Genomic DNA, 25,000 nt, shown 5'->3' on the forward strand with positions numbered 1-25,000 from the left:
ATTAGACTAATCCCTGTAAGCCAGCAGGGCCATTGGTGAAATGTTTTCTTAGGGTTCTGTCTGTGGTGTTCTTGTGGTAATCATTTACTACCTGAAGTAAGCGTGAGCTTTCCTAAGAGTAGAGTTGTTCAGAAAACGCTGACCTGAGTGTGGGCACCAGTGTAAGATCTGAGCAACCTGGAGTCACTCCATGGACAAGGGGCCCTCAGTCTTTCAGTGACTGCCATCAATGACTGGTGGCCAAACAAGGAGAACTTAATCAATGAAAGACTGTTGGTTGGTAATGGAAGTGTAAATGTAACCTTAAGTGTTGAACTTTGCTTATTGCTTTTTTATAAATACTTTAGTTCAGGTTTAGGCTTGGGCCTTGAAGGGTTGTTAGGGAGGGGTGGGAAGAGTACACAGAGAGACAGGGTCTTAGCAAGGAGATTTGACTGATTGAGATTGTACAACATTGAGAAACATGAGTGAATTGAACTTGCTGTCGTACAGAAGCTTCTTACCTCTGCCAAGAAAAGTCCCAGCTTCCCCCTGAATCTTATCCATCCCTGAAATGATCTGTCATCATGGACATTCCCCAGTGTTCCTTAATGTTCAGACTGAGGTGAATCTGCACACTCAGAAAATTAGACAATGGGAATGGAGGGACACTGGCTCCTTAATGTGAGGTCTCATCTGCCTCCAGGCCACCCAAGCCAGAGCATTTCCTTGGTACTCGGCACTTCCAGGCTGCCATCTTGGTCAGATCTTGTCTACTTCAAGCCCCAAAGACCTCACCCTGATGTCCAGTCTATTTCTTAGCTGGAAATTCTTAGAAGCTCAGTGTGTGGGAAGTTGTTATCCAGGTGAGAATTTTTCCCCTACAGCCACCACATGAACTCACTATTCTCAGTTCTAGAGGTTTCTCACCTGGTCCCAACCCATTCTTCCCACAGTCTGTGATCCCCATGCATCTTCCTACCTCCTTCCTTGTTGCTCGTGTCTTTCTATGCTTACAGCTTCCCTGGTCATTGGCCACCGCAGGCTGGTCTTTCACTTCTGGGCTCCCTCATATCTACACCCTGGTCCGTGTCCAGATATGCAGCTTGGAGACTCAGTCTTTGGAAAAAGAACCACCAAGACACTTGTAAGGGTCAAACTGTGGGCTTTCAAAAGAAACCTCTGCTAGGGCTGAAGGTTTTTGCGCCACTGCAGCCATCCCTTCCGCTTGTCTTTTGTATCTTTCCTCTCCTGGGTTTCTTTTCTAGCACCTGAGACCTAAATTCTCATGGCTCCCTTTGCTTGTCAGGGTCATGTTGGTTAACTTCACTTGTCAGTAGGCAGCATGAGTGACTGGCCTACTGAACCTGCTTTGTTTTCAGCTGGTATCTAACTTTATAGCTCAGTGCCTTTTGAGTTGGCCCTGACCTGTGCAGGGGCCCAGCTCTGCTCCATAGCATGCATGTGAAGGGTGGTGAAACATTTATCTTCTTCTCCCTCAAGTTTTCATGTTGTGGAGCAGTATTAGAGGGAACTCTTTTGGTCTCATCTCTACCTCTTCAGAACTTGTTGATGGGATCAGTTGGAGCCTGATATCTGTCCAGCCACATCTTCCAGGAGCAAGATCACCCCAGTGAAATGCAACCCATTTTTCTTGGCTTCCCTAAACCCGCAACTACAGCATGTTTCCTCTTCCACTTTCCCAGGGTCTTGACCCAGTTCTGGGAATGTCACTTCCAATTTGGGAGGCAGGAAGGAAGCCCTTCAGGGCTCTCCCAACCAGCCTCACACTTTTGGTGAAGAGGCTAATATTTTGATCCTTTTCTAGGCAGATTGGGTCTCATTATCAACTGGTCAGACCTGGAAGGGAGAAAGTGCTAAGAATAGAATCTCCTCATTTCCAGTGAGTAGCAAGAATTAAGGTATCATGCTTCTCCAGTTTTGTTGCTAACCCCAGTCTTCTTTGTTTAACCACTCATGCTAATATCTTCCTGGCTGCGACCCCGAGGAAAAAAGGTCTTCTTCTGCTTTATAAATCCTGCTTCCTTCCTAAAGAAGTCTTCTCCTGCCCCTCAGGCCAGGGGCCTCTCACAGGCCAACACTGTGAACACTGGTGCTGGATCACCTTTTGCAATGGCACGACAGAATGACCCTTTTCTCCCTTCTATGTGCCTATCCTTCTGGATCAAAAGGCATACATATTCCAATCATAAAGGCCATCAGGATCCTACAATGCCAATTTCATCATGATGCTGACAGAGGATGAACATGTCTGGTGACTTCTGGGTATTTTATGTACTTGCAGGAGCAGGTGAACCAACCTGAGAAATCTTTGGCTGCCAGTCTCATCAGACCACTGCCTGCCCTGCTGTGACCTTTCCCACTGTCTTTCTACAGACACAAAGCATTGTCCCCAGAGGTGGCTGTCAACTGCAGCAGTCACAACATGAAACCAGGCTCCGGTTTTCCTGAAGAGACTCACCCTGCCTCAGTGCTGTGGCCTGGGGAAGGTTTTTAGGGACCAGACAATGCCTTCCTCTTTGTCCCTCTTTCTAGCTCTATCCCTCTGCCTTTTCCTGACTTTGTTCTTTGTTTAAAAGGTCCGGATGGAGGAGCAGAGGCAGCCGTTGTGCAAGGGATGTAATTTTGACCCCTTCTGCTCCTAAAAAATCAATACTCCTTTGAGTCTCTGTAAAGAGTGTTTTATAGACTCCTTTCTGAGCAGCCCCAATCTGTAAAAGCTGATATTATCTGATGACCCTTCTCATACTTACATTTTTTTTTTTTTACAAAATATTTCCAGAACATCACCTTCCTCTATAACTGAGACTTTACTGCACATATCTGCTTTGTGACAGTATATCTTATCTGCCCAGTTTGGAAGGTAAATCTCCCCATTTACATACCTGAAGGCACTAGGGGATGACAAAGGTCATCAGCTGACATGGTCGCCTTCAGCCCGATGGGAGCCTGAGGTGGGGTGGCCATGTTAAACATGAAAGGAGGAGCTTGGCTACAGGCTTTTTGCAAAGATAGAGAAAAATCCATCAGCTAGAGGATGTCTGTCACCTGTGATAAGGCTCAGCCTTCACCAGCATTATCTCAAAGACAGAAGACACCTAGGTTTTATTCTTCCTATTGTATCTGCCACTTTACAAGGAAGAAACACGCAACTTCCACTTAATTGCCAAATTCTACAGCTAGAAGACGCTTCAAATGTCATGGAATCCAGATGTTGCACACTGGTGGCCAGATGGGTCCCCGTGATGGACACAACTTTGTTTGACCTGCATGGTGTTTTTGTTTCTTTGTTTGTTTTAAGTTGAATTTGTTGTCGATACTTAAAAATGAGGAGATTTCAAATAAAAATAAAGTTTGAGAGATTTTCTTGAAAAACTGGAAGCTCTGGCCCCATTCCTCCATGGGAACAACTGAGAAGCAACTGTTCATTGCACTTCCAGAGGCCAAAATCCCTACCCTATGCTTACTTATGGTACATCCAGACGCACTCAGGTTGTGACCCCTCACCTGAGTTTAGTCCCTATACCACACCCTTTCTTCTAGGTGAGAAAACAGGAACCTAGAAGGTGAAGTGATCTCCCAAGGCCTCACAGGGACTAACACGCAGAGTCCCTGCCAAGTTCCCTCTGGTTGCTGGGCCAGGGACTGTCCTAGGTGCGTTGTTTCAGTTAAAGCATTCCTATAGAGTTAAAACAAAACAAAGCTGATCATTCAAGAAGAGGAAGGCGGCATTCTTGGGGGGAAGAGCATCGTGTTGGGTTTCAGGGAGAACCAGAACCAAACCCTTGTTTTGTTTTGTTTTGTTTTGTTTTGTTTTGTTTGACAGATCCTGCCACAGGTTTATTTGTACAAATAGCACAGGAGGACACCAGCCCCAGGAGTCACACCTGTACTTCCATCCTCACATTGCCAGACAAAGCCTCGAGTGATGTAGGCAAGTTGACTGAGCTTGTGGCTGCCACCCTTTGAGATCTTGGGCTTGACCTCCTTCAGCTTGATGAGGGCCTTGATAGCCTGGTGCACTGAAGGCCTTGGTGTTGTTGGCCTGCATCTTCTTCAGGCCCTTCTTGTTGTGCTTCTTGGCAAAGCACATGCTCTTCAGGGGGTCTACCCCATTAAGAGAGTCATATCTTTGTGACCAGGGTTTCTTGATGCTATTTCTATGCCATCTTTTGTGAATGGTTGTGTGCGGTGTGCTTCTTGGACTTGGCCATGTCTACACTGAAACCTGCAGCTCCCCCAAACCCTGGGATTTAGTACCTGAGTGCAATTAGGTCCAATGAACCAAGCAGAGGGAAAATATCTTTGGTATTCTCACTCTTCATAGCTGTGTGAACTTGTCTAGCCTTGTAACTTCTCTGATCTGCACAATGGGGATACTGATATTTAACCTTGGGGGTCGTTGTGAGGGTTGGTGCTAATTCTGTGAAGTTTTTCCTGATACCCTTCTGCCCCATTAACCTCCAAAGATGTGACAGCTCCTTCCTTTGGGTCATTTGGCCCCATATACCTCTATTCCTGCACCTGTTACAGTACTGCATTTGCCCCCAGTTAGATTGCAAATCCAGACATTGGAGCCCTGTACCTGCTTTTATGACTCTGGTACCTAACACTTCATCGGTACTTTGTGACTGTTTGTTGAAAGCCCCTAACACAATGGCTGTGATTTTTAATAACTAGCACATTGGAATGAATGCATCTGAATCAATTCCTTCAAAACAATCACCTTAGCAGACCAATGAGACCACCATTGCCCAAATCTCGTCTAAAACTAGGTGCAAGGACTTGATTTTGGGCCATCCTGGAACTGCACAAGAAGTCTCTTTCCTTTGTTATCATGTCAAATTTTCCACCCAAACAATACTTACCACCTCCTTTAGTTGGCAATCTTAATTTTGACTATTAACATCAAGGATGTCATAGTTTTCCAAACCTTTAAAACACTCCATACATTTACATTGTTATTGTTATCTGGCCAAATAGCCAGGGCCAAACCCACCCTAAGTGATGAAAAATTGCCACCATTAAGAATTATACAAAAGAATATTCAACAGCAATGAAAAAATATGCCAGAAGAGATATCAATACATTTTGAATAACGAGGATGTCATTAGAATAAGAAAGTACTTTGAAGGAAAGTCTTTCATTTAAATGAATGAAAAAAAAATCAATTCCATTGCTATGTAGTTACCCTGTGCCTGGAGGGATGGGGGGAGGAAGGAACCAGCCAAAGAAGTAATAACACAGTGTCCAGAACTAGTAAAACCCAAGGTGGATTATCTACACTTTAATCATTCTCCCACATTACCTGATTTCCTGATCCCTCCATGTATCACAGGGACAGGAGCAACCTTTGGGGTGGTCTTGTTTTTGATCCGACATAATTGATACAAATATCTCCTCCAGCTAGGCTTTTCTGAGTGGTGGTGGGAACGACCATAGAGACAAGGCTGGGGCCATGAGTACTGCAATGGACCCAGGAATGGGGCTGACCATCCAGTTGAGAAGATGAGGCAGGATGAAAAAGCATGCACAGCATTAGGGAAGTTGTCCTGGGCTGGGGGGGGAGAGGTTAACTTCCACTGGTGGGTTTCATGTAGGTGGGTTTCATGTAGCCATGGAAAAAACTGGTTCTGTTGGACTGTGAAAGCCTGGGAACACTGGGAATGTGTTGGAGGAACAGAAAGGGCAGGGGAGGAGGCCACGCAAGCTAAGGAAGCAGGGCTAACTACTTGCTAATTAAATGACTCTACTAAAATCATACACAATAAAGACATAGTTTATAGATTGGTCACTTACCTTGTTTCTCATCTTTCCTTCCAGGGAAGAAAGAGCATTGTGAGTTCTCAATCAGTGTTACTCATTTTCCAGGTAACCTTGAGACATCATTAGGTCCCTTTGCACCTCGGTTTGCACATCTGTTTAAAAGAAGAGAAATACCTGACTTTCATATCTCAACAGATTGTTCAGAGGATGAAATGATATATTGCATGTGAAAAATTGTTTATTCATTCATCCATCCATTCAAGTAACCACATACTGAACCCTTTGGGATTCCATCAAGACGTGAGGGGGAAAGGCATGGCCATGGAATTCCAATCAGATCGAGAGCTATAACCAGTTCTATCAGGAGAGAGAACTAGACAATAATTACTGGAGACATTTGAGCATTGGCTTTGGAAATGCTCTCTTGGCCCCTAAACTGATACTAATTGTATTTCTTCTCTCTTTTCATTAACTTTTAAAAGGATAAAGTCTCAATACCAACTGAAAGGCATCTCATGTGAGAAAGTCAAATGGGATTGGGAGTGTACACCCCAAAGCTGGTCTCTGTGTGTGAATGCCCAGACAATGCCAGATGTCCTTGCCCCACAGCTGCAAGATGTCTTGCCCATATGCCTCTTCCCCTTTTGCAAGCCCAGCACTCTGTCTGAAGACGGGGGTGCTTGGTTCTCATTTCTCTGGGCAGAATGGAAGAATAAAATGGGGGGCATCACACTTTTCCTTGATATTGTGTCATCCCCGGTAGGCTGTGTCCAGCACCCTGAAAAGCCAGCTTAAGTTCTTTGAGGAAGATCCCAGAATGAAGTTTTCCCGCTTCCATCTTTTTGGTTGATATTGGTCAAAAAACTGACTGCTTTGTCTGAGTTCACACCCCTCCCCTTTTTACCTGGGTTCTTAGAACAGGACAGTTGCTAGGTGCCCCTGAAGGAAGATTAGGAAGAGGTGAAAAGGTAAGGTCTGGGGCAGTATTTACTCTCCCACGGCAGCCTGTGTGACCAAGAGAATGAATGAGAAGACTACAGATAAGGTTAATCAACACAACATGGTCATTGCTTCATAGGGACACCAGTTACAATTGTATTAAACCCTGAGAATGTTTTTTGATAAAGAGAAAAATCATGTGGTGTTTTTCATTGTTGAATTCCCTCAGAAAATCAGGCCTTTCCAGACGATGGTTTGACATTCTCTGTAAACACAATTAGTCTGGGGTTCCTGCTGCGTGGTAGTAAAGATGCCTTCACAAAAGCAGGAGGGAGATTAAATGATTACATTAGCAGAGCAAATATATGTATGATAAAGTTTTATGAGCTCTTCTTCCAAGAAAAGGGCTCTGTAAAAGCAATATTGTATTATCCTTGTTCCAAGGCTCAGGGAAATGTAGCCTCCCTTATTCATCTTGGCAGTTTGTGATCAAATTTATCTATTCATCCCTTTTTTTTTTCAAGAAAATTCAAACCAAACATCATCATGTTATTAATATTATTTAGTGTTGCATCTTTAAATATCTTATTTTATATCATACATCCTTCTCTTCGAGGTGTTAACTCAAATTTTCTCTCAATATACAGCCAGAACTTATGGCAGTAAAGCAAACATTAAAATACTAATGTAATAGCATTTCTTGCTGAGATTACGAGATTTCCTTCTTTGTGGGATTTTAACAGTCATTTCATTGACTCTCAGGAAATGGGCTGAAAGCTGACAGATGGGCCACTTGATGCTCTGGGCATTACGGTTACCTTCTCCAACCCTTAGGTAAAACCAGAGCTTCTGTCCACGTGATCTGGTAGTCCTTGCAGCCAGAGGTTTAGTCCTAGACAGATCACAGGTCACATCATCCTGTTCTCATTATAAATCCAAACTAATGTAATACTAACTAACTTTTTACATTAGGTAAAGGGAAAAGTGTACCTATATCACCAGTGGGTGAAAAGGAAATTATGGAAGCCATATATTAGTATAGGTCACCACTGGTTTTCCAGTTAGTTGAGGAAAACATCCCAAAGTGAAAGTTTTTTGTTGTTTGTTTTGTTCTGCTGAGTGACAAGACAGAGCCTAAAGGATTGGGAAAAGGGTTATTCTAGGTCTTCCAGAATTTTGTCCCAATAATTGATAGGGAAGTAACAGCCAGAATATCATTGCTCTTCCTTTCTAAAAGGTGTGAAGTATTTCCCAAAGGCTCATCATATTACAACATCATGGAAATCCTGCTTAACTGTATTTGTTTTCTTCTGCTGCATAACAAAAGACTCTCAAACTTAATGGCTTAAAACAACAATTAACATTTATTATTTCACAGAGTTACTTTGGGTCAGGAGTTCTGACATGGCTTAGAAGGGTGGTTCTGGCTTAGAGTCTCTCATGAGGTCAGATGACAGCTGGCATTACAGTCATCTGAAGGCTTGACTGGTGCTGGAGGATCTGCTTCCAAAATGGTGCGTTCTCATGAGTGGCAAGTCAGTACCAGCTGTGGGTGAGGCACCTCAGTTCTTCACCACCTGGACGTCCCCCATAGGGCTGTTCAAGTTCTCCATGACATGGCAGCCAGCTTTCCCCAGAGTCAATGACCCTCGAGAAAACAAGGCAAAAACTAGATATCTTTTATGACCTAGCTTCAGGGGTCACATTCCATCATTTCTGCAAAATCCTATTGCTTATACAGGTCCACATGTGTGGGCAGGAACTATAGAAAATTGTTAATACCAAGAGGTAAGAATCATTGGTAGCCATTGTGGAAGGTGGCCATCATATTAATTTATCTGCGTTTTCAGCCTATCTTTAACCCACTGCAGCAGTATTTTCTCCAAACCATGTTTTGTGGTTTTCCTCAAGATGTTAACAAACATTCGGCAAAAACCACCACCTAATCCCTCCTTCTCCCCCACGATGCATACATACCACCACTGCTACCAACATCAACCTCTCATGGTCAATAGAAACATGGCAAACTACATTTTGGAGATTCATAATTCACTTGACATAAAAACTCTGGAAAGCACTTTAGTAAGTAGATGTGTTTGGATTTCACTCAGTATTTCTTAAACTCATTTGAACTTGAATTCTCCTTCATAGAATGCATATTAATGTCTCCCCAAACACTACGCTCAAAAAGACATAATTTAAGAAATGTCTGTCTGCAGTTGTTTCAAATTAGGGCTAATCTAAGTTTGCCTAAGTTTACCTAGGAAGTTTCTATGGCTCTGATGTTTGTGGGGATTACATTGAGGTGTGGGGGGGTTCTGCCTTGATCACCACTCACTTTTCCTCTTCAACAATTCCAATTTCAATATTAACTGTTCTCTAGAGTTGACTTCCTAACAATCATAAGACTTCAGGCAAAGTCATCCAAAAAAGAGTTGGGATCATCCTACCACCAATTTTGTATTAGAAGTGTTTCTTTCTTGGTTGTCATATTAAGTTGCATTTCTTCTTTTTTAAAAAAATATAATGTATTGTCAAGTTAGCTAACATACAGTGTATACAGTGCACTCTTGGGTATTTCTTCTTAATAAAGAAAGGAGGGGTGCCTGTGTGGCTCAATCTGTTGGACATCTGACTCTTGATTTCGACTCAGATCATGATCTCATGGTTTGTGGGTTCAAGCCCCACATCGGGCTCTGTGCTGGCAGTGCAGAGCCTACTTGGGATTTTCTCTGTATTCTTTCTTTCCTCTTCTCTCTCCCTCTCTCTCTGCCCCTTCCCTGCTCAGAATACATAAACATTAAAAAAAGGAAGAAAGAAAGAAAGAGAAAGAAAGAGAGAAAGAAAGAAAGGACAACATAGCATTAGCAAACTTCCTGTAGTATCTTGAGTTTTAGGGAAGCAGAATAGCATCATGGTCAAGTACACAGGTTCTGAGTGCCTTAGTTCACACCCCTGCTGCACCATACAGGACATGAGTAAGCTTGGATAAGTCCCTTTAACTTTTTAAAAACTTAGACTTTATTTTTACAGAAGTTTTAGGTTCACGGCAAAATTGAGAGGAAGGTACAGAGATTTCCCACATACCTCCTGCCCCCAACATGCATAACCTCCCCCATATCAATATCCCACATGAGAGCGGTACATTTATCACAACTGATGACCCTTTTGACACAGCATAATTTGACACATCATAATCATCCAAGGTCTATAGTTTACCACAGGATTTACTCTTGGGTGATACTCATTCTATGGAAATTCATCATTATCATATTATACAGAGTATTTTCACAGTCCTAAAAGTCATCTGTGCTCCCCCTATTCTTTCCCTCCTTCCTCCTCACCACCGCTAGCAACCATTGGTCTTCATACCATGTCCATGGTTTTGCCTTTTCCAGGATGCCACATAGTTGGAATCATACTGTAGTTTTAACTTTTTTATGGCTCAGTTTCTTTAACTGCAAAATGAGAATGAGGATAAAACTTACCTCAGAGTAATTTGTGGGGACTAAATGATATGAATCCCATAAAGCCCTCAGTATTGGTATATGCCCAGTAAACATGAGTTCTTGCTGTAAAGAAGGTAGTTCACTTGAAAAGCTGGTGGTTCTACATTCCCTACAAAGGACTTCCTATCTCTGAGTTGCTGGAATAATAGGGAAGCAGGTGGGAAAGAGTCTTGACTAGAAAAGAATGCAGGGGAAGCTAAGAGATGGAAAAAGAGCTCAGCTAAGGTCAGGAGGCAGGAGTGAGCCCATGGAAGGGATGGCCATTCCAAGGGATGAAAGGGTTATGAAGGGTGCCCCCAGGACCCAGATTTCCAGCAATTTAGTGTCTTTGTAATTACAAAGGAATAGTGCAGCTTAGCTAGTGAATTGTAGAGTTAAAAGGTATGTCACAGATTAGGCAATTTGAAGACTCTCTTTATAGCTAAAAGAAAGAACTGGAGAGGGTAAGCATGCTGCCAAGACCCCAAACCTTGTCAGTCATGGAGCCAGGCTCCTGGCACTGGCTTTGAGTGCCTTTCAACTTACGTGAATCTTCATGATCTGTTGTGAAGACAAAATTTTCCTGATAGTACAGCCTCCAAAGCATTCTCTCGAATTGATACTAATGTGCTATATCTACAAATCCATATTCTAACAAGTATCATGGCCCAGCTATGTCACAATAATTGGTTATTAGGACAGATATCTAGAGGATGTGATTAGAGCCTCAAAGTTGCCAAACCATGAAGGAAACCTGGTTCTATGTGCTGTAATGTTGACATTAGTTTTTGTTGTTGTTCTCAAATAAACTTTTTTGAGGTAAAATTTACAGGCAATAAAATACAGATTGTAATCGTACAGTTTGGTGGGTATAGAAAAGTGTATATATCCAAATGACCATCACCTCAGTCAAGAACTGGAACATTTCCATCACCTGAGAAAGTTCCCTTTGCAGTAAATCACCTTCTCCCTGCATCACACACCCCCACCCCTGCCCCCAGGCCCAGCAAACACACATATGATCTAACAGTAGACTTTAGTCAACTGAAGTTGGAATAATTCTGACTCAGTAGCTAGCACTGTCCTGGTGCCCTGGAGGGAAAGGGCAGAGAGCGGGGCCTCTGTGACTCTGTGATCTACTTTGGAGATTGGCCTGGGAAACAGATGAGTTGCAATGGTCTCTCATATGTCAATTAGGGCCAGAATGGCAATGGAATGAGGTGGTTTGACAAGTCTGGAGATGACTATAGGCCGATAAGGTCAGGGAAATCTTGCAGGTGTGAAGGGCATCTCTGGAAGATGGCGGCATGTGGGTGGTTTGGCGTGAGAAGGAAGGAATGGTGAGGAGGACAGGCAGCTGAGCAAGTGACAGCATTGTGGGGTGGAGGGGCTGACCTCCAACATTTGCAGCCCTTTCACAGACCCAAGGAGAATGCCCTGCTGGAGGAGGCTGTGGGATTCCTGTTGAGCAGCTGCGAAGGACCAGTGAAATCTGGGATAACAGGATCAGATTGTTCCCATAATTATTGCATAATATAGCGTATGTTGCATTAACATACATTATTTACTAAATAAATGCAGGTTTTAAAAAATGTCCGACTATGAGCCTGCTGCCCTTTGCTTTTGAAAATGGCCTTGGTGCCTCTCAGTTCCTTGGCCAGCTCTCCTGGGCTTTGGGGAGCCCCAGAGTGTGAACATTTGCCAAGCCTCTAATGACAAGGCCCCATTAGAGTGCATGGCTGGGTTCCTGGAACCACCGGTTAGATGCAGAAATGGAGCTGGAGAATTAGCTTGATGCATGTTCTGCCAAGGAGGGACATGCATTCCCAGTGGTGGTGGCTCCCTGGAGGGTGAGGCAGATGGGAAGGATGTGTCTAGGTCATTAAAGCAGCGCCACAACCAGCAGGCAGGCTCTGAACACCACTCCAACCTACTCCAGTTCTGGGAAGTTTAGGAATCCCTGTGGCCACCGGGGCTTGTGCTGTCAGTAGCAAGGGACATTACGAAAATGAAGAAAAGGAGGAGCAGGGGGTGAGGCGTGTGAAGTCATGGACAGAATTGACTACCTAGCCTATGACAGGCACCGGAATGGAGGGGAGAATCAGACACTGTCCCTGCCCTCAGTGAGGGGGGTGGAAGACAAATGGGGCCAGTTAATATCGTATGATTGGTATAAAGTGATAGAGCCCTGTTATGGGTTGAATTGTGTCCCCTTCAAATTCATATGTCAAAGTCCTAACTCCCCATACCTCGGAAACGTGACTTTATCAGGAGAAAGTCTTCACAGAGGTAATCAAGCTAACGTGTCCTTTAGGGTGGTGCCTGATCTAACTCGTCTGTTTCCTTATGAGAGGGGAGATTTGGACACAGAGGAACAGAAGATGATGTCAAGGCACAAAAAGATGGCCATCCACAAGCCAAGGGGAGAAGCCAGGAACAGCCCTCAGAAGGACTCTTCCCTGCCAACACCCAGATTTCAGACTTCTGGCTTCCAGAACTTTGAGACAGTAAATTCCTGTTGTTTAAGCTACCCAGCCATGCAGCACTAGGAAACTTAATGCAGGCCCTACTGGAGAACACTGCAGGGTTCTCTGAGCCTGCGCAGAACGAGGTCTCAAAGAAATTGCCAGCACCAAGGAACATCTAGGCTGAGACCCAAATGACAAAGGAGATATCCAGTGGGGAAGAGAAGGGGCAGACTTGTGTCTGGCCCTGCAGGGTGGATGGGCTCACCAGCCTATAAACAAGGCGTGATGGCTAATTGCCTGTCATCAGTAATCAGTTTGACATGGAGCCAGCAAACCTCTGAAGTCAGGTTGGGGGTGAGGGAATTGGCTGGGGACTTTGGATTTCCGTTCATCAATGTCCAATCAACAGGGAAGCTTTCTGAATGGAAACAAGCCAAAATATTTGCCCATAAAATTCCTTTCTGAACCATGTTAAATTGGAGATCCAGTAAAGAAGATGGGGCATTGGTTAAACAAAGGTAGCAGCTGAGATTTTTCTCCATTAAAATGCACAAAAAATGAAGCATCTTGGGATGCTGGAAGGATAATACTTGCTTTGCAAATGGGTAGAAAGAGAAGACTTTTAAAACTAAGAGTTTGGGCCTGCAGTTTTGTTTCTTGGGAAGGTCACATGAGGATGAGCAATGAACTTTCTCAGGGCCAATTCCTGGACAGCAGATCCTGTTTTATCGTTCAGAGAAAGCCAACATTTTGTAGGCTGTCGAGAAGGGGAATAAATCTGAGACCGCCTTTAAATACTGGGTTTCAATTGCTTTCTTTCTTCCCTGGGCAGATATACGGGCTTGAGGTATGATTTAGTGCCCGAGCCCAAGGGACTGGTCTGCTTCTGCAAGATGGAGGCAGGGCTTTCCAATTATTTTTGTGTTTTCTGCCGAGAACGAGTCTCCATTCTCAGTAAAGAGACATTCAGGGCTGGGGATTCTTTCCTCGGGAGGAAAAGTGAGAGACCACAGTTACTGTTGGCCCCTACCACTCCTAGTGTGGGGACAGGGCCTATGTAAGGATGATGATGATGATGATATAAGAAGAAGAAGGAGAAGAAGGAGGAGGAAGAGGAGGACGAAGAGGAGGAGGCGAATTGCTATTGCACTTGAAGGAGGAAGTCTTTGTTCTAATTAATTAAGCAGGTAACTAGGATCTAAGAGTTGATTATATTATTGGAAGCATAGGGCTTCCTGCTGTAACTGGACAGCAGGATCTTCCACTTGGCTCCCCAGTCTGAACTTACCCCCAGCCACAGTCACCTGAAAGAGAGGCATCCTCCCTCAAGGGAGGATTTGGGCAGGAAGGGGAGGAGGGCAGCATGTTCCAGATGAAGCCAGGGAGGTTTAGGTGAGAACTAGCAAGACATAACTGTGTTCCACGCAGGGACCTGGCTCCTGGCAAGCATGACCCATTGGATCTGTCTGGTTCTCCTTGATCTCATTGAGCAAATTAGCCACTCTTCCTCTGGCTGGAGCAGCACATGATGGGGTGGGGAAAGGACCTGGAAACATTTGTTCCAATACTGTTCTTTTCTGTGTCTCTTTAATAACTATAATAGTTGAGAATGCCTCCCATGTACCAGGTATTCTGATCAGGATGTTATGTACTTTCTTAATTTCGGGTGGGTTTACTTTCTGACAGGGGACTAGAAGCTGTGATCTTGCCAAGTCCTCTCCACAGTCACGGGCCTCCCTATGCCAAGCTTTGGGAAAGCTTTGGACTAGTGATTGGCTCAAGGATGGGGACTGATTCAAGTTAGACCAAGAGACACAGTCCTGAAAATTTCATTGGAACTTACTCTTTCTCAGAACTAGCAGCTAAGTTGTAGGCAGAGATTGCTAACTGTGTGGGTAATGTAAGCCTGGGGAGCTTGTAGGAGCCCTTGTGGAAAGGTCCAGCCTGGGACGAGAACCAGGACTGAGAAAGAAAATCAGAGAAGAAGTCCTTCTGACTTTGTTTAAGCACTTGGATCCCATGCTACAGCCTGAGCTAGATGTTCTTCAGACTTCCAAATCAAGTGAGGCTATAGGTCTTACCTCCTTTTCAAGCTGGATTTCTGTTGCATATAATCAGAAATGTCTCAGCTAATGCATCTGTGGATCTTTCCAAAGAAATAAACCATTGCAGACAGTTTATTGTGAAACTAAAGTAGAAAAAACACACCTAGTGAGATATAAGGGTTCTCTGAGCCTCTGTAACCAAAAATAGCTCCCCCGCCACCACCTCCAGGCTGAACCTGAGTCCCTGAAGATACCGCTATATTCACTCTTTTTAATTTAAGATTAAATGCCTTAGTTAACTGTAAGCGTGGTACCTGAAGATATCAGCAGCTATGAATATCTTTGTTTGAGTTCATTGGTCTGGCTTTGGTCACCTATTGGGGGTGTGGAGAAGGAAGCCTTGAAAGGAGTGGGTGTGCTGAAGGCATTTTGTTACATGGGAGGGGCTGGGGAAGGTCTAGGTTATGTGGTTGGGGTGACTAGGGAGAGTACAGAATACAGGAGGCATTGAAGACATAGGAAGAGCTGATGATGGAAAATACCAAAGGTTTTCTTGGTAGAGATGTCACAGGAAGTATAGTAAAGACAAATTCTTCCTGAGTCCTGGCTTTGCAATGGGCCACCCTAGCCTTAGACAGTGCTGGAATAGACGCCACACAATACGTACTACTGAGAAAGACTGGGGGTGTGACCTGGGTCAGGCTCCAATGGGATTGTGGGTGTGGGTGCCATGGGTGGCTGGGAGATGAGCGTGGTCTGTGCAGGGCACTGGTGTGGCAATGGGTGTTGGTAGGCATACTTGGGGGAATGGATGTGGCCTGAGATAGGCCCTGTGTGTGCATCTGTGCATGTGTGTGAGTGTGTGTAGTGCTGGTGGGGCTAGAATCAGGAGGGGGCTTGTCTTGGCGGACAGGCAGCTGTCTGCTAAGGGGCACTTCCAGTTGTAATTGAGAAATGGCAGTGCACTATCTCTCCCAGAGTGAGATGATAGTAATTAATTGTTCATTGATCTCTGCAGGTCAGCTAGAGGTCAGGGAAGTTACTCCAGTGGCCTTCCAGTTTGCCAGGCAGCCGGGAGCCGTGGTTGAGACCTCAGTGGGAACCGTCCTGTGCCCTAAACCCTGACGAAAGGTGACAGGATAATTATGGTAACCTTAATGTCTGTTATTACAAATAATACACAAGTGAGCCATTCAGGAAAACCATGCCAGCACCATCTAAGACTTGGGGAGGAGGAGGAGAAGGAGGAGGGGGAGGAAGAGGAGGAGGGGGAGGAGGGAGAGGGGGAGGAGGCGGAGGAGGGGAAATGTGTCTGACAGTGGATATTTTTCAGCATGGAGCAGAACCCTGCAGTATAATCGTTGTTACGGTCACTATCAAAAGCTCAAGTAAGTGTCCATCTGGGTATGAGGCTGTGCCTCATAGATCTCATCGCTGATCCATATAGATGATTGCAGCCTGAGACAGAACTCTCACACAATCTGAAGGGCACACACATAGTGAGTGGGAAAAATAAGACTAGATCAGGCCCCAGCTCTTCTGCAAAGGCTTCTCCCATCTGCCACATTCTCCTATTCTCTGATATTCTCCAGCACATGATAAGGGCATGAATTTTCATCTATGCAATGTCTTCATTCAACAAATATTGATAGAACCCCTCTTTTGTGCCAAGCTCATGTTATGTGTATATTCCTGCAGAGCTTATAAAGGTCCCAAGCTATCATCCTTGTCTATGTCTTCCCTCCCCAATGAGACCGTAAGCTTTTGGAAGGCTGGAACCATGTTGGATATCTTAAACAACAGCCATTTACTGAGCATTATATTGTGCTAGGCACATGGCACATCCATAATGTATCCATAATAGAGTCCACAATGCTTAACACAAGGGCCACACATGTACTAGTTCCTTAATAAATATTGACTAATGAAAAAATATGAAACCTAATTGTTGCATTGATCATGGGGGTAGTGAAGGGTGGGGTGGGGGTGCTATGGTGGTTCACTCCTTTCTCCAAGATGAAATTCAACTCATTATCCTTTCTAGTTTATCTGCACTTGGCTATGGGGTGAGATTATTCACAAAGTCTGCAACTGTGTGAATTTTCTTCATGAAATATACTATCTTTGAGTTATGTTTGAGCTCATAGAACCATCTTGTCTGCAGTTCAGAGGCATAACATTTTAACTCAGAGGAGAGCAAATGGTTCAATGGAATAGTGTCCAGTTTCTTTCCAAATGTTAAGTTTTCTTTCTGTGCACCTGAACTTCTCTATTGGGCAGAGTTGGACGTAGTTGCCTTTTGCAGCTTTCAGATACAATATAGCTCTCTCACTGCAACAACGCTTCATCCCATCCATGCTTCCACTCTAGGGTCACCAATCACCACCCAATTCAAAGGATGCCTTTGGAACACAGTGTGGTGAAATCTGCTCTTTTTCAAGCTAAGACCCCAGGCTCCAGGGGTTTCCTCCCACCTCTTAGGCTGTTTTTTTCAGTCTCCTTCATGGGCTCCCTCAGTGATCTTCCATCTGACCTATGTGCACATAGCAATGGCTGCCTGTACATCCTATTTCCAGACAGATGTCCCTCTCCAGTCCCTATTTCTTTGGACTTCTTGGACAGAAATCTCCACCTGAATGTCCCATAGGCACCCCAAGTTCAGTAGATAAAAATTGAATGCATTAGCCACATCTATTTTCCTATTCTCGTCTCCAAATCTGCTTCATTTAATGAACGGGATCTTCATCCATGTTACCCAATCTAGAAGCCTGGGAGTCATCCTGAGCCTCTACTTTCCCTCACTCCTCACCCCCAGTTGCTCCCCAGGCCTTGTGATAAACATCTCCTGAGTTATCTTCTGTATCACTATTATATTTTTGACCTGCAGGGCCACTAACAGAATTTAGTCCTCACCTTCCTTGTAGGTCATTGAAATGGCCATTTACATCATCTCATTTCCTTCCTGGTGGTCCATTTTCCATCCATGTTCACCCTATCATTAAAGATTTTGTAAGAAAAGCAGATTATGGGTCTGCCCTCTTTAAAGTTGGCCACAGTTTTCTGTTTCTTCTAGAAGGTCAAGAAACCTGTGATAATCTGCTGCCCCAAACACTGTCATTCCACATGTGACAGCCATCCCATGCGACTCCCACTGTCCTTTACACACCCCCTATCCCTCCAGGTTTCATGGAGAGATCCCTCAACTACCTGAGAAAGTCCTACTCTCCTTTAAGACCCGGTCTCTCGGGAGCTCCCTGCCATGCCCTCCCTGACCTCTGTGACCAGGCAGAGTGACAGTCTCCTTGCTTCCATAAATTCCAAAAGGTATGCCAATACTTACTATGAGAGCTAATATTTATAAAGTATGTGCTATATGGCAGGTACTATACTAAGTGCTTTGCTTATTGAGTTAGTCCTCGCAATCTAATGAAGTAATCCCACCTTTACACCCCACCCATTTTACAAGCGTAGAAACTAAGGCTGAGACGTGGCCCAACTGGTAGGGTTGGGACTGAGCCCATATTCCCGCACAGAACTCCCACTTTGAATGCTTGGCTCCACACTATCTCACCTCCATAGGGAGCTGGTTTCGCTTAGAGGTCCACCCTCCCCACTTAAATGTGAGCTTCCTCCAGGGGAAGGATTTGCTTTGTTCACTGGCTTTTTTTCTCTTAGCCCCAGTGCGTGGCACATCACAGGGGGGCTCAGCAATTTGCAGAAAGAAACTAGTTCTGACTGTCTTTTCCAGAATGTGTTCTACTTCTCAGATTGTGCCTTTTGCCATCTAAAATGTTGAAAAACTTAATTTTGCCTCTGGTTTCTTCATGCCCAAGCAAGCGAGAACTTTCTTATCCTGGTATTTATCTATTTATCTATGATATATATACCCTGAACTCTTTAAAATGATTTTCCAAAATGTAGAGTTTTGAAGGCCGAAGGGCTGGACAGAAATCATGTCCTCTCCGAAATGTCCCTTCCTCTCCCAGGTATCAGGCTCTTTTTAAAATTAGCTTCTGAATATGAACGACCCAGCTCTTTAAAGTTTAATGTCCCAGCCATTTTAATTGTTTCTTTCAAAGTACAAAAGAGCAGCTGGGCCACCACATCGGCACTAATCACTTGCCAACTTTCCTTTTTACAAAAACAGCTAAGCTCTTTCTGAGATTTAAAATCACTCCATCTGAGACCCCGGCTTGGCACCTACCTTTGCACTCACATAAAAGGAGCCTCATTTCTGCTTTTAAGAAATGTGTTGCAGAAGCAATTTTTGATTTTTTTCTTAAAAAAATATAGTAAAGTATAATACAATTTTTAGTTATTCTTTTTCTTCTCTTGCCCTTCTCTACTTGAATTGTCCTGAGACAGTGTTGCCAGATAAAATACAGAACACTCATTAAATTCGAATGTCAGATAAACAAAAAACACTCCCTTAGAATCCCTATGTCTCATGCAATATTTAGGATATATTTATATTAAAAATTAGTTGTTGTTTATTTGAAATTCAAGTTTACTGATGTCCTTTGCTTTTATTCGCTAAATCCGTCAACTCTAGCCTGGAAGCTTCCTGTTTCTACCAAATGGATAATGCTAACTTACATGATGAACAATATTCCTAAAATAAATAAGTAAATAAAATAAAACTAACATTGGGTCTGGAGATATCTCATCACGCACACACACGCCCACAAGCTCGCTCATCCCTGACAAACAATTCCTTTCTTGCCATCAATCTAGTAGGATAAATGAATGTAATTTCTGGAATCCTAAACAGTCCTTTATCAATGAACTACGCGCACGTCCTGAAAACGTACATGTTTTTAGGAGACTCGGGACCCAAAGGGAAAAAATGGCACAGTCCCTGTCCTGAGGTCACAGTCTAGCTTTGGTGCAGCAAGAAAAGAAAATGATTTATCTTAGTTGCGGCTTAGTACTTAGATGAGTACTGAAGAGGGTGGCAGCGAAGGGACAGAGCAAGAGGAGCCGGTCAAAGGGTGGGGGCGGGAAGAGGTGTGCATTCCCTTTGTAAACCGCAGGACGCCCCCTCCACCCTGCCCCTCCCTCCCGGACTCCGGATCGCTGGCGGGGCGGAGTCAGTGCCTGTCAGAGGCACGCCCCCTGGGGCACTATTTGGCCTTGGGTCTGAAATTGATTCTTTCTGGATTTCAGGGCAGCAGCAGCAGGCAAGAGCCCCTGCTGTCACTTCCAAGACTTTTATAGACTCTGACAGCAAAGGAAAGCTCCCTGTCTTTTGTCTTTTGTATTCTGTTTGTGTTCGGCCTCTAATCCACGTGGGGAATAACATGAAGGGGCCTGAAGGGGGAGGGGGGGTTGTTCCCTGGGCTGTGTGCAGACGGCGCGATCCTAGGAGGAAACTGTGAGGTCCCCTTGCCCCCAGGCCATCCTTTTTGATTTACACACTCTCTCTGGGATCTCCTCTGGAGGAAAAGCTCTCTGGGCCCACCACCTGAGATCACCCAGGGTGTGCATGGGGTCACGGGTTGGGAGACCCAGAGAATTCCAGGGCAAGGGTGTTGCTCCCAGCCGCCCCCCTCCCCCCAGGCACTGCTAGCCTGTTGGGGGAAATGAGTAAGACAGGCAAGTGCAGAATCAGAGTTACAGATGTTAGTGCCTGTGGCTTCACAGCAGGGCTGATGCCTCAGGCGTCTTCGGAGGACAAGAGGAGTAAGATTTTGAAGGAAAGCTACGAACCAGATGGGAGCCAGTATGGTGCCCCGGAAGGCAGAGGCAGAGGAAATGGAAGAAGTCCTATGAATGGCCAAGAGCAGTTGGGGTTCCCGAGTGCGTGTTTCGGAGCGTCTTCCACTTCAGTGTCAATGGCCCCGGATGCAGGAAACTGAGGGGCAGCTGTGGTTGAGGGCTCCTGAACCTTGGGTGAATCGCATCACTAGGAGGGCTTGTTGACCTGCACGTTACTGGCCCACCCCCAGAGGTTCTGATGCAGCGGGTCTGGGGTGGGGCCAGGCATCTGCATTTCCAACAGGTTCCCAGGGAGGCTGGGGCTGGATGCTGCCCCAGCTTCCTGGCACTGGCTGTTTCCCAGACTCCTATTGGGCATAAAAGGTAATATTGGTGAATTGCCTATTTTCATGTTGTTTTGCTTGGCAGGAGGGGTGGAGGACGAAGATAGTTTTCCTGGTTTCTTTCTCCCATTGACTCAATCTTTGGGACTTCTCTTATCATTTCTTGGGTGCTACACCTACCCTCTCATCCTCACTGCCACCATTGGCGTCCCCTCTCCCAATTCACAGATACGCACGAGGATCTAGCAGGTCTAGATGATTCACAGTAGCCTGCTCTGCTCATCATCCCTCCAGTGAAGGTACCACTGGCAGATGAGAGTGCCCGATTTGGACAGTTTCTTAATGAAGCCTGAGGCTTAAATACGTTCTTCCTGCCTCCCTCCCTCCGCCCCCCCCCCCACCCCAATCCCTTGGAACGACTTGGAATCACTGGAGTCCAAATAGAAAGAGCAAGGGAAGAGTTCACTTAGGTTTGGGGCTTCAGACCTGTCATCGTCTACAGATGGTCCCAGTATAACAGGCAGGTGCTAGGACTGAGAAGAGGAGTCATGCAGTGGGGTCTCCCCACGGAGGGGCAGGGGGTTGTGGAGCATCCAGCTCTAGGCCCTGGGAGGTGCTTGTGTTGTTGACTGGTGAACACATTAATAAGGGCCCTTTTTATTGATGTTTCAACTGCATAGCCTTTGCGGCTTCTTCTAATTTTTCTTTTTCTTTTTTTTTTTTTTTTTTTTGGCCGTGGTTGTAAAAACCATCATGCTAACACATTACCCTGAAAAACCTGGAAAGGCACTGAGAGAGGTGAAGGAGATACTGAATGGTCATATCTGCTGTGATTTGGACAACATGGAGGAGGGCTTGTCTCTGCTTCAGCAGGAGAACCTTGGAGGCGGAGTGGCATTGCATGGTCTGGAAACCACCAGCCGGGGAGCTGCAAATGGAGGCTCTGATCTGGTGCAGGTCAGAAGGGATGAAGGACAGCGGCCTTACTTGCAGCAGCACTAGAAGAGGGGGGAAGACTTCTGCGAGCTGTCAGGAGTGCCATTAGTCGCGGTGGCACAGCCATCTGACAGGGCTTAGGGTCTAGGTGTGTGGGGTCAGGAAACCCAAGCCTCAGGGCATATTCACAGCCTTCCTGGGGGCAAGACAGGACAGGGGACCCCATTACCTGCTAGCGGGCAAGAACGCCTAACTCTAAGAGATCTAGATTCAACGTAGCCCTCAAGCCCTCAGCTTCCGCCAAGACTTCCCCCCTCTTTCCCCTTTCTTTGTTCCTTCTTTGCCCTCCACTGTCCCAGGAGGCTGCCTGCCTTTTGGGAGGACTGCCTCTGGTGGACTTCGTAGCAGGGCTGCAAGGGGGTTGATGAGAGAGAGCATTGTTTGCTGTAGGACTAAAATGGATTATATGTGGGCTTCTGGATCCTGTTGCTAATTTCAGACTCTCTTTTTATATTCCCTTCACGGATCATAGATGGAACATGGATTGAATGCAAACGGTGGGGAGCCACTGTCATTCTCCAAGTGGGAAGAGTCGTGTGTGGGAGTGGGGGACCTGAACTCTGGGCACAGCCATCTACACAACCTCACTTGTGAACTTAGGCAGCTCCCAACACTGCCTCCCAGTTTCCTCGTCTTCCTGAAATGCTCACCTGTGGCTCCAAACCAAAGATGAAAACCATCTCAAGAAAGCTACCACTGAAGTCCTACTTTGTGATCTGGAGGGGTTAGGGGAGCCCTCAGACTCTCCCTCAGGAGCACGTATTGATTTCTTACGTTGGTTCACTGCACCGAAGAGATGGTATCATTGAGACCAATGGTTGGATTTGAACGGCGGAGTTTTAAACCTGGGACTCCAATGACTGGGTTGAACGGCTGGACATCCACCTGGGAGCCCTGAGGGTGGAGGGCTAGTGAGGGAGCTGGGGGGTCAAGGAGCACCTGGGACTGAGATGGGGAATTGGGTGCTGAATGGTAAGTGGATTCAGCCCTCTTCCCTCCTCCTTCATGGTTCCCATGGAGGACCCTGCATGTGGGAGACACTGTCTACCCCATAACACGCATTGATTCTGAAATTTCATGTTCCTTGTTTTTTTTAGTCAGCACACAAAATTGATAACGGAGCATCTAGACAACCACAATGAGTGGATGAATAATTCCAAGAAAAATTAAAATATATATACATATGTTTGGATAGCCTGTAAGCTTATTATGGGTAAATACATGATTCCTTTTCCACTTTTTCAAAGATTGAAAATAGGCCATGAACTCTGGCCCTTGAGCACTTCCAGGGCCTGGGAGGCTCAGGTTGGGAGGATGAATTTCTAGATTAGAATCAGGGAGGGGGATCCAGAGTGGTGCGTGAGGCTCCCATCTGGGCTGGACAGCGCGGGGGCACCCGTGCCCTGAGCTCACCTCGAAGCTTCCCTGCCCCATGGTCAGTGCAGGGCCACCACTCCACGACCCTCCTGGCAGCCAGCTGGCAGCCAGTCCTCCAGACTCATGCTTTTTCTACCTCGTCCCATGTCTTGGCATCGGCTCATCTCCCCAGATCCCTGACACAGGCTAATTGCTTGTAACAAAACTTGGCCTTAAAAATGTCAGGCATAATGGGAAGGGGGAGGAGGAGGAAAAAGGGAATCAAAACAACAAGAGGAATTTGGCAGAAGCCACCACAGAGGGTGCAGCCTCCGGGACCCCTGGGCCAGCCAGGTTCATTAACTGATCCGGATTTAGAAGGTCACCACCTTGCACAGCAGTGGCTCCAGCCCAGCGGCCCCCAGGTAGCAGCTGTCACGAGAACACCTTGGAAAGGGCAGGGAAGTGTCAGCAGGCCCCACTGCACTTCGGAGAGCTCCGAGGCCTGGCCAGGGTCTGCCCTCCTCCAAATGCCAAAGTAGAAACATTTATTAAGCCAGTTCCTTCCAGTCCACTGGGTCCACTGCTGACAGGAGGCAGGCTCCTTTGGAGGCCCGGCCTTGATTCTAGGAGGCCACAGGGCTCCCTCCTGACCATTCACCCCCTGCTGCAGCTGCTCGGATGGGCAGAGCTAGAAGCTAAGAAATGGGAAGCATGACCATGGATTTGGCCCCAGAAACCCTGTTTTCAGTACTTTGCTTATTGCTGTTTTTAGACCTCTCCTTTTCAGTCATTTAAAAACCAGTAACAATGAGGTTTGGCTTCTAGAGTGTTTGCACTCTTCAGCTGAAAGGTCTGGCTGAGGGCACTGCCCCAGGCAAAGTGATGCTGGGCTTCCTGCCCAGCTGTGGGGCCTCCCATGGCCTTTCCGCCCCTCTGGCTGCAGAGCCCCACTCCCTGTCCTCCTCCAGCCCAACTCAATGCTGCCCTTGGGCTGTGTGAGTCCCCATGCAGGGCCAGTGTGTGTGCGGTTTCTGGTCCTCCCCTTCCAAATATCAAAATCAATCATTTATGAGGTCAGGTCCTCGACTCTCTATCGAGGTCCCCTGGTGTGTTCAGAGCCCAAACTTTGCACACAACTAAACCCACAGAGCTTGTGTTCTGGGGTCCCAAACAGGCAGCCTGGAGGGAAAAAAGCCAGATGGCCTGGCTTCTCTTCCTGTCTCTGCACCTTCTAGCTGTGTGACCTTGGACAAGTCACTTCACCGCCCTATACCTCAGATTCCTCATCTGTAGAGCAGAGAGTAGAGTACCTACGTTCATGGGATTCCTGTGACGAATAAATAAGTGAATACAATGTAAAGCACTTCGAACCTTGCCTGACACACAGTAAAGCTGATGTGAATATATTAGTGTCACAATTCCTTCATTTGCTGTTTGAAATCTTTGTACTCATGCCCTAAATGACAGCTCTTCTTTCCCTAAAAACCCACTACTGGGAGAGGATCTGAATGAACAGCATCATCCAGAGGGGGTTTCTGATCACCTACTATGTAGGGTCAGGTACTGTGTACACAAAAAGGAAGAGGTCGGACGACCGCCATTGCACCTCCCAAATGGAAGTGGATTTCCAACTGAGGATGTTGGCAAGCATTTGTTCCAGAGAGCTCCATGGGTGGTGGATGATGCCAAGGGCCACAGGGCAGGAATGGTGAAGGGCTCAATCCTGCTGCTGCCAAGGGCTGGAGCCAGGCCCTCCTGACCACAGATGTGGGGTTTGGGCTGCTTTTTTATAAAAGTGAAAGAAACTTAAGAGACATATCAGTTAAATCCAATATCTGGACCTGGTTTGGATCTTGTTTGAACAAAACAACTATAAAACCACATTTTTGAGACAAGTG

At 45.8% G+C, this 25,000-nt stretch overlaps 1 long non-coding RNA gene and 1 pseudogene across 3 annotated transcripts in view; both read right to left on the reverse strand.

Annotated features, from left to right (window-relative positions):
* Positions 1-25,000, reverse strand: part of LOC113602278 (uncharacterized) — a 282,766-nt gene that overhangs the window by 24,988 nt on the left and 232,778 nt on the right. For all 3 annotated transcript variants that reach the window (XR_008291490.1, XR_008291488.1, XR_008291489.1), the window contains one exon: positions 5,800-5,918. This is a non-coding gene — a long non-coding RNA (uncharacterized LOC113602278). The remainder of the gene's footprint in view (positions 1-5,799; positions 5,919-25,000) is intronic.
* LOC128312350 (60S ribosomal protein L29-like) lies at positions 3,778-4,486 on the reverse strand (annotated as a pseudogene).

The sequence above is a fragment of the Acinonyx jubatus genome, chromosome D3 (genome assembly GCF_027475565.1).
Source record: "Acinonyx jubatus isolate Ajub_Pintada_27869175 chromosome D3, VMU_Ajub_asm_v1.0, whole genome shotgun sequence".
NCBI classification, from domain to species: Eukaryota; Metazoa; Chordata; class Mammalia; order Carnivora; family Felidae; genus Acinonyx; species Acinonyx jubatus.